The 10,295-nt window shown below is 45.2% G+C and overlaps 1 non-coding gene across 1 annotated transcript; it reads left to right on the forward strand.

The window, feature by feature from the left end:
• Nucleotides 1-5,247: 5,247 nt before the first annotated feature.
• trnan-guu (transfer RNA asparagine (anticodon GUU)) lies at nt 5,248-5,321 on the forward strand. Its single transcript has one exon. It is a non-coding gene; the product is annotated as a tRNA-Asn (tRNA).
• The last annotated feature ends 4,974 nt before the right edge of the window (nt 5,322-10,295 follow it).

Here is a 10,295-nt window from a genome sequence, read left to right on the forward strand (position 1 = left end):
AACTATTTCAATGATTTTTGTGTGATTGGTTCCATGGTGTAATGGTGCGCACTCTGGGCTTTGAATACAACAATCTGAGTTCAAATCTCAGTGGAACCTCAATTCTTGTTGTCCCAGTGGCTGAAAATTTGGGACAAACGAGTGAAAGATACCTGGTGCTGGTGGGCAATTTTGTTGCCTTTATCATTGATGCTTGATCTCCAAGTCTAGTTGTCAAATCCTGTGCTCTGTGTTAGCACAGTCCCGCATTGCTGAACTCTTTGCTTCAGCACGCAGTCTGAAGTTTGGATTAAAAAACAGGAAGTTTGAAGTTTGGATGGAAAAGAGACGTTAGACAATGTGGTGCCTTCAGCCAGTGAGATGAGTAAATTGTTATTGTCTGGATGTTATACATTTGAGTACCTTGTTACGGTGGGAATAATGGAAATTCAGGACTAAACGATTTGATGATGTCTGTATGTTCTGTATTTGACTGTAACCTTGTTACTATACAATGAGATCTGTAGGTTAAACAAGCAATATTAAGTCTGTCTGTTAAACGATTCAGAAAGCAGTTAGTCAGGATTGTCTAAATGGAAAGAATAAGAGTTCAAAGGCTTTTTCAGTGTAAAGATGAGATATTTATGGACTGTAGAGACACAGACAGCAGGGACACTAGACATTTGGAAGGTGTGTGTCTCAAGCAGCCACGGAAATCGAAGCAAGCTGCCTTTGTGAAGTGTTCTCAGTAACTTTCATACTTGGTTTGTTTAGTATGAATGTTTAACTAAAAGACCCGATCCTGCCTTTACTACAACGGAGTGTGTGCAGGTAATTCGATATTAAAAGCAACGAAGCGAAAAGAGCAAGACAGCTGTTTACAACATTTTGGTGACCGCGACGTGATTTTCGAAAGTTCGTTGGCTTATTCGAAGACCCCGAGGTGAAGCAGAAAGTTGGCTGAGTTGTTGGAAGAAGTGTTTCCCACACATCAGTTTAAGGGGTGAGCATTCTCTTCGTTGTCGTGATTAAAGGGATCTTCAGTTAGTAATGGGAGGCTAAGGGGATATTCCAGTTGAAGTCCGGTTATTTCTTAATGAGTTGATTGAGTCAAAAGGGGGACCTTATGGGATAAGACAGGAAACAATGACAGGAGATGGACAGAGACACAGCAGTCCTTAGTGGAGAGTGTCCAGTTAAAAAAGATTAAAGTGTTTGGGTTAAAAAGTGATAAAAAGTGAAAAGCGTTAGTGTTGCAGTGTCTCATGCTGTGGATTCAAACGTTAGGAGAAGAGGCTGAGGCTCGAGTTAGGGAAGTCTCAGAACTCAGAGAGCAGCTAACAGCAGTGAGTAAAGAAGTAGAGAATTGGTGATTTCAGGCACTCGGGGCAGCCAGGACTGTTCTGACACTGGATCAGCATCTTGCTGATGAACAGAAGCGTAATCAAGATCTAGAGAAAGGAATATCTAAGCTGCAGCAGATGGTGGTATTAGTTTGCCCACGGAGACAGCAATTGATAAAGCCGGGTGGTATTCGGAGGATTCCCCGGGTCTGAGAGTTGAAAAGGGGTATAAAGGACAGGGAGAATGCCCACCGTTCCCATCCACAGCTCCTTTGTCTTCTCTGACTTTGGAGCCTCGAACCCGTGTGGTTCGCATGGCAACGTTAGGATCAGAGGCGGAGCAGTTAGGTGCCTCTTCGGTTACTCAGACGCTTAACACCCCACAACATTACACACGACCTTCCGGTAATGTGGAGAGTGGGGGAAGCACGCTCGAACGGACAAGGCGAGAGCAGGATCACGATTCCTCTACACCCTGTGGAGCTCGTGAAGGGAACACGACCTTAAGTGGTTTTGGGGATACCTGGTATGAGCGAGGAGGGGTAAAGTTATAGGACATGAGAGCTATCCTTAGTGAAGTGGGACCCGCACACCTTCAGGATCTTAATACGTTTGCCCAGTGGTGGTGTAATATTCTGGGATGGTGGCAGTCAGGGAACATATCAGAGAAACCGAGGGTTCACATTGTTCTGTGAGCTTTAGGGAATCACCGGGGAACGGGAGTAGGTTTTGAAACAACTTCCAGGTCTCATGCTTGGTAGAATAATAGCTGCAATCTTTGTTACTCACTCGGGCCACAGTTAATAAAGCGGCTTGCATTATTACGAGGGGAAGGACCCAGGGAAGCTGGGGAATGTATATTCCAGTTGTGTAAAAGTTTGGGAAGTAATTGGATTGATATCAGTCATTACGGGGATGGTACACATCGAGAGATCATTTTGAATCTCCTATCCCCGTCAGTAGTTCTGGAAGTAGATGCTTGGGGTGGGGACGATCATTTTGATAAACGGTTGGCAACGGTAGAAAGCTTGTATCAGGGAGCTGAAGGAATTTCAGTCATGGAAGTGAGACAGGGGTTACAGCGAAGGAAGGCAGAATGGCCTGAGTGGATGAATCCCGCGAGGAGTCACATAAAAGGAGCAGGACCAGGTGGTGGCCGTCAGTTGATAGAGGACAGGGAGAGACTGGCTAAAGAATTAGAAAAGTTAAAAGAAAAGTTGAAGAATCAGGAAAGAGAAGCTGGAGACACAGACAGGAATGATACGTCGGTTCAGTTGCTGAGGTCGGGGGTAGATTCCGCAGGTGAGGGAGGATCCCTATAGGGATGCCGCGCCTCAACCACACATGTCGTTCCTTAAGACCCTTACTTCAGGATAGGGGTGGCCATACCCTTATCGAGGCTTGTGTGGAAGGGCAGCGGGAAATGGACACCGGGTCTGCCGGACAAATGAAGGTTCTCCTGGAGGAAGGGGATTCCCCTCTTCAGAGACAGTTCCCCAACACCCCAGATACACGAGGAGCAGTTACTGAACAGTCAGAGATGAAAGCAGTGGGAGAAGCTTGTTCAGAAACATTTAAAGTGTCAGCAGGAATGGGCTGTTTCAGAACTGATGAGATGTTCAGTGAAAAGCTCAAATGTGGGAGTTACAAACATGATCTTAAAGCATGTGAAATAGAAGTTGGATTGTTGCTAATGTCGAGAGAGTGAATTACAGCAGTTCCGAAGGGTGAACTGAGGGAAGGACTGGGTCTCTCGACTGACTATTCAGCATTTCCGCCATCCTTTACTCGATGTTGTTACACTTCTCCCAGAAAGCAGAGGAAATTGTTAAAACCTGTGCAGAGGGTAACAGACTTAGTCGAAGACACCAATTGTGAGTTTACATTTCTGAATGTAAACAGCATGGAATTCAGTTGGAAACATCAAAAATTTAAAATTGACTTTTAAGTAAAAATGGATATGGTGATCACAGACCAACGGACTTTAAAATGGCATCCTGAGAATCTGAATCTACAAGAACCCTACTTTGAACCGAAGCGTGCTGCTATTTGGAAGAAGGAAATACGGAAATGGAATACAACATGTCAACAGCTACAGAGTTTGAATCAAGCAATCGTTGTGGACATTAACCATCACACTGCGGAAATCGAGAACGTGCACACAACTTTGGACCAGATTGGACATGTAAGCTGGTGGGAGTCATTGTTGGGATGGAGCCCGACGGCAACAGGCGTGATGAACACACTGATACACCCTGTCCTTATGCTGGTGCTGGTTCAGCTGGTCGTGCTGGTCATTTTGATTTACTGCGGATGTCGTGATGGAAAACAAGGACAACAACTGGACAATGCTGTTGAACGAGCTCGAGCCACCATGCAAATGTATGTTACCCAGATAAGACCTGCAGAGAGGCGAGGAGAAAAAGTGGGGGAATGTGGGAGCACAGTCCCGCATTGCTGAACTCTTTGCTTCAGCACGCAGTCTGAAGTTTGGATTAAAGAACAGGAAGATTGAAGTTTGGATCGAAAGAGACTGTTAGACAATGTGGTGCCTTCAGCCATTGAAATGAGTAACTGGTCATTGTCTGTATGTTAAATATTTGATTGTACCTTTGTTACTATTTAATGACATCTGTAGGTCAAACAAGCAATGTTAAGTCTGTATGTTAAACAATTCACAAAGCCGTTAGCCGTGATTGTCTAAATGTAAAGAAATAAGAGTATAAAGATGAGACTCACACACGCAGACACCAGAGACACTGGACATTCGGAAGGTGTGTGTCTCAAGCAGCCACGGAAATCGAAGCAAGCTGCCTTTGTGAAGTGTTCTCAGTAACTTTCATACTTGGTTTGTTTGGTATGAATGTTTAAATCAAAGACCCGATCCTGCCCTTTACTACAACTGAATGTGTGCGGGTAATTCGAGGTTAAATGCAACGAAGCAAAAAGAGCAAGACAGCCGTTTACAACATTTTGTGACAGGTAACTGATGGTTGAGCACACGATTTGATAACTAGACTTGTAGATCAAGCATCAATGACAAATTCAACAAAACTGCCCACCAGCACCATATGTCTTTCACTTGTTTGTCCCAAATTTTCAGCAGCTGGGACAACAAGGAATCAGGTTCCACCGAGATTTGAACTCAGATCCCAGAGTGCTCACCATTACACTATGGAACCAACCATGGTAAAATATTTGAAACAATTCTCAAAAACAACAAAATCATCTCCAACAGTACACTTTGGCTCGGCCTTTTCTCAATCACACCATCAGTTTCCTCTCTTTGCTCTCTGCTAATTATCGATGCAGAACAATTCACACAGATACCGTCGAGGCTATGGTTTTACAAGTAGCTGTTTCTGTTTCACACTGTTCATCACAGCTTGTACTTCAGTCTTGCCAGGTAAAATGTGCGTTGGCATTGCAATGTATTAATGTAAAATGCTTGGCATGGAAAGAAAATGCAAAGTTTTGTCGAGTTAGCGAGTAGGTGACGAGGTTTGGGGTTGATGTGCGTCGCTTTCAATCTTTGAAATTTCACCAAGCAAAGAAATGGAGAATTGAACTGTCCCTGTAAGCATTGTGTTCGCGTTTAATCACAGCAATATCCACATTCAGGAGCTGAAAAGGAATTAAAACCTAATACCTGCTTCGGGACAATCAGAAGACTTCGTCACAGACAAGGCACCGGAAGGCTGGAAGGTAGATCACACCGGTTGTGGGAGAGCTGGTTGGTGGTGACATGGAAGTGTCTGCAGTGTGCGGGACCAGACTGCTTCCACACATCCACAATGAATGTCCCAACCTTTACTTGGGAAAAGTACAACTGAGAGTGGACAAGTTCCATCCCGGTCAGAGCAATCTGAAGCTTTAACTGACTGACACCCTGGTTTGGGATGTCTTGCAGTGTGTAATTGTGTCAGTCTCTGTGGCGCAATGGGTTAGCGTGTTCGGCTGTTAACCGAAAAGTTGGTGGTTCGAGACCACCCAGGGACAAAGCATTGAACTGTTTTTCCCCGTGGATTCGATGCTGCACGATTCCAGGTTGTCATTGTGCGTTTTGGCTGCGCGAATATATTCCACAAACATTGCCAGCTGTGCTGTTATCCAGTGAGTTCCCACTCCAATATTTTTATGAGCATTCAGTTTGAGTGTATACAGAACTGAACAGAGACATCAGAAAATTTAACAAGGTTGTGGGACATTGTTTTTTGTTAATATTGAACCACTAATATGAATAAATCCATTTCTTCAAATATTTAATTGAACATGTTTTCAAAATGTTTCCCAACAGTTTTGAACCAGGGACATTTCGCGTGTGAGGTGAATCTAATAACCACTACATTACGGAAACACTACAGCAATGTTCGGAATATAACCAGAGCTTTAACCGACACAGCTGGCCTATACTTCAGGACCTGGTTTTATGAGAATAGAAAGACGGTGCTATATTTAGGAAGTCTGTGAGTGTGGCAGGAATTGATCGAGTGTTTCCCAGACTTTACACATAGGAACAGGAGGTGGCCATTTAGCAGCGAGTGGTTAGGATCTGGAATGTACTGCTTGAACGGGTGGTGGAGGCAGACTCAATCGTATCTTTCAAACGGGAGCTGGATCAGTGTCTGAAGGAAAAACAATTGCAGGGCTACAGGGAAAGGGCGGGGGAGTGGGACTCGCTGAGAGTCGGCACGGGCTCGACGGACCGAATGGCCTTCCGTGCTGTAACCATTCTATGATTCTATAAGTTAGTGGCACATTTCATAGTGTGGGTGGAAGCAGAACATTGCAAAGGGACATGGATTGAGTCGGCAAAACTGGAGGCATCTGATTCAGGAGAGTCGGGGGGCGCGGAAATTCGGGAGTTTAATGACTTGGAAAGGAACATTTTTGTTTTGTGCAGTTACGGTCAGATAAATGTTTGTGAAAGGAATTTTTTGAACAGAGGAATGCAGCATTTAATCTTCTGCCTCAACACTTCTTCCTGGGTGTCGGGGTCACATTTTTTTTGAGATTATTCTTCTCAAAAAGGAGTTAGATGTAGTCCTTCAGACTAGGGGGATCAAGGGCTATGGCGAGAAAGCAGGAATGGGATATTGAAGTTGCATGTTCAGCCATGAACTCATTGAATGGCGGTGCAGGCTCAAAGGGCCGAATGGCCGAACCGTGCACCGATTTTCTATGTTTTATATGTTTCTTGAATTTATATTTCCTTTGTTGTTTCACAATAACCAGACCTTTGCTCTAAAGTCTTTTTCACTATTTCCCCAGTCTCCTTTTGATGTTACCAGCAATGAACATTTTGAACCAGACACCGAAAACACACTGTGCAAAATGGGACATGCTTTAACAGTTAACGTGGGGCTCGAACCCCCAAATTCGAGATTAAGATTCTCATGCTCGACCGATTGATCTCGTGGGGCTTCTATCAAATAGACGTTTTTGTCGTTGATTGCAGCCAGGCGCCTGTTGGCTCCGCCCCAGATGTTTAAACTTGCTGTCAAGGAACTGCCAGGATCTTGTTGAATGGTGGACCAGGCTCGAGGGGCCGAATGGCCTAATCCGGCCCCTAATCCTCACATGTTTATTACCTTATGACCTTTCACAGGAGAACAAACTCGCCCCTGAGCATACATGAGGAGATAGCTCCAGAAAATATTCCCACCCAGTTAGCTTTTGCGTGTGAGGCGAACGTGTTAACCGTTACACTGCGGAAACATCTCCACTTTCAGCACCAGGTCAGACGGAAATGTTAAGCGAGCAGGTGAACTGCTGAATCCCACTTTGAAGGAGTTGATCGTGGTGTCAAACAATGAGTTTCACTTTATGATTAAAAATAAGAAATGTCAGATTTAAACACAGACCTCGAGAGAAGACTGCAACCTGAACACAGCACCTGAGACCGCTCGGCCATCCTGACTATTTAATGCTGTATGTGGCCATCTGCAGGTTGATTTTGAACTTTTGTATCCTGTCACATGAAAAAAATGAGGGCAGCAGGCGTATCTCTGCCTGACACCGGGGAAACAGTGAGACAGACCTTGGAGCAAGGGTCTGGTTATTGCCAAACAGCAAAGAATATATTAATTGTGGAAGAACAATATCTAAAAGTACAGTAACCCTGATGTGATTTAAACACGCTACCTTCGGAACTGAAATTAGTCACGCTACCATTGCGCCACGAGGTCTACGTCATAAGACTCAGATGTTCGTCGATATGAAGGTGTCACAATACAAGGAGCTTTAAAATCTCCGCCCATTCCCACCTGGTGTCAGAAGCAGCGCTCACCTCCCAGTCACTGTATGTTTTTTTCTTAAACTTTTGTGTTGCTTTCATGGGAAAGCATCATTAATTAACCCATCACCTTCTTTTGCACAATGAAAGAAATGCTAACTGAGGGACAGTCGATACTTCAATCATTTGTCCTGTGCTTTGGGGAGCGGGCAGGGAAGTGGACCTGAGTCCATGATCGGATCGGCCATGATCGCATTAAATGTCGGAGCAGGCTCGAGAGGCGTATGGCCGACTCTTGCTCCTATTTCTTATGTTCTTATGTTATTCTGCATGTTGACCCATTTTACACACTGTATTCTAGGATCTGGTTCAAAATCTTCATTGCCGATGACATCAGGAATCTGGGGCAACTTTTTTCAAATTTAACAGCACCGGTTATTCCGACCATGCACAGAAAATAAAATCAGTAGTGAAGTGCTCATTTTCATATTCAACGCAGTAGGATTTCAAATAAAGTTTAAGAATTTTACAGTGAAAAGTTTTGGAAGTGTTATTGTATTTGTGTCTTTAATTAAACTTTGTGGCGTCTGATTCCCGTTCATGCCTCTGCTGAATAAGAAAGGAGGGTTTGACGTTGACCAGACTGCACTGCCCCTGATATTTGTGAGCTCATCCTTTATATTCAGTGGTTTCTCGCCCTTTGATGGGCTGCAGTGTAGCGGATATCACGTTGGCCTCACACGCGAAATGTCCCCGGTGGATCCGTTTTCTCTCACTGAAAGTTATCTATTTATTGAAGTGAAATAAAGAGCACTTAAGGAATAAGGGATCACTTTTGCCAGGAGAATAAATAGCAAATAAAAACAGCAAATGCTGGAAATCTCAGCAGGTCAGGCAGCAATTGCCAGGAGACGAAACTCGCCTCTGATTGTTCCTCGAAAGCAAGTTTAAACATAATGCTCCTTGCCGGGATCGAACCTCATACCTTTCATGTGTAATGCAAACGTGATAAGCACACGTGATAACCACTACACTACAGAAACCTCTGGCACAGCTGGCACAACAGAGGGGAGCTGACCAGTGAGCTCCCTCTGTGCTGATCGGGAATGTGTTGGCTCACCTTAAACAACTTCTGTCCCACACTGAAAGTTCTCAATCCTTCTCCTCCACTGCCCTTTACAGAAATGTCACGGATCACCCAGCCACCGTGTTCACTTCCACATCCTCACAGTGGGATCACAGAGGTTCCTACCGTCTCCCCGCCATCAGCGAACTCGCCCTGTTTACAAAATTAAACCCGGAACACGTGCCCGGCAAAGGGCAGGAGAAGCCAGATAGTCTGTCAGTTCGGTCTATCACAGAAAGTATTGGTATTCATGGTAATGACAGCAATTATTAATCGTCTCACAGACCTCAATCATTTTTATGCGATGAATTTATCGACAATTGAAACCAGTTTAGTGCGCCGGATCTTAACCCCTCGACCACCAGGGAACAGTTATGATACAAGTAGATATATTTATATATATTCTTATTTGAACCTGAATATCAATGGCTAGCTACCTAGACCTCATGGTGCAATGGAAGTGCATCTAACTTTGAGTGAGAGAAATTGTTCCACAGTGACATCCATTTCATCTTTTGTTCCCTTTCAAACGCTAGAGACTGAGACAGGGGGAATAAATAGAGAAATAAAAGCACAGGGAGAAAGACAAGAGGAAGAGAGAAGGGGAAAGATACTGTCCCCACCCAGAACTCATGCAGAAACCCCTCTGCTGCGCTCGGGTTGGCCACCCAAAGCCTGGATGCACTAACGGGAGAACACCAGCGGCAGGTCGGGGCCATAAAAGGAACGGCGAGCGGCCCTGGGAGCAGCTTGGAGGTCCCGGGAGACTACTCCAGGGAGCAGTGCGAGCTGGTGCAGGAGGGCGGCTGCAGCGAAGAGTGACGTCATCAAGGTTCAGGTCGATGATTGGAGCGTGGGCACGTACAGCAGGAGCGGCGAGATCGGGGCGAAGGAGCGGTGAGAGACTGTAGAGGGATGTGATCAGGGCCCAGGGGAGGCATGAGTTCGGGGCCAGGAGCCCGGCGTTAGCACGGGCCAGCCCACACTGCGATATGTGTGTGCAGTGGGTCCGTGCAGCAGACCTGGTCTCCAGTCAACCTGCTTAACCCTTGCCACTGGACCAAGTCCTCGCTCTGTCAAGCCCGTGTGATGGCTGGGGTGCAACGGCCATCACAATTTTTAAAAATCCACGCACAGGCATCTTCCACCCTTTGGGATGTCGTTCGGGTCCTTCATTGAAACACCTGTGAACTCATCCTTTTTCGGCGTGGAAGCAAGTCATCCTCGTTTCGAGGGACCGCCTATGATGATGATGATGATGATGGATACATTAACGTCCCAACAGCTCATTGACTGCAGGAGTGGGACTGTGTGGCACTCCAGAAAACACGTCGAAAAGGCAAAGTCACTGATTCCGTCTCATGTGCTCCTCCGAACAAGAATAACAACACACACTAAAAATGCTTCAATAATGGTTACACTTTATCTCCGTGCAGCCTCTACAGTCGAAAGACACCACAACGGTAGTGCGAATACATTCTTCCCATCAAAGTTCTATTTGTGCTACTTTATTGTGGCAACTCTTGATTGCAGTCACCAAGATATCCCTTGAGATATCGGGTAAAACTCATGCTTTTCCTTTGGCAATGCTTTTAATAATCTGAGAAGATTT

This window comes from Pristiophorus japonicus, unplaced genomic scaffold, assembly GCF_044704955.1.
Source record: "Pristiophorus japonicus isolate sPriJap1 unplaced genomic scaffold, sPriJap1.hap1 HAP1_SCAFFOLD_163, whole genome shotgun sequence".
Taxonomy (NCBI): domain Eukaryota; kingdom Metazoa; phylum Chordata; class Chondrichthyes; family Pristiophoridae; genus Pristiophorus; species Pristiophorus japonicus.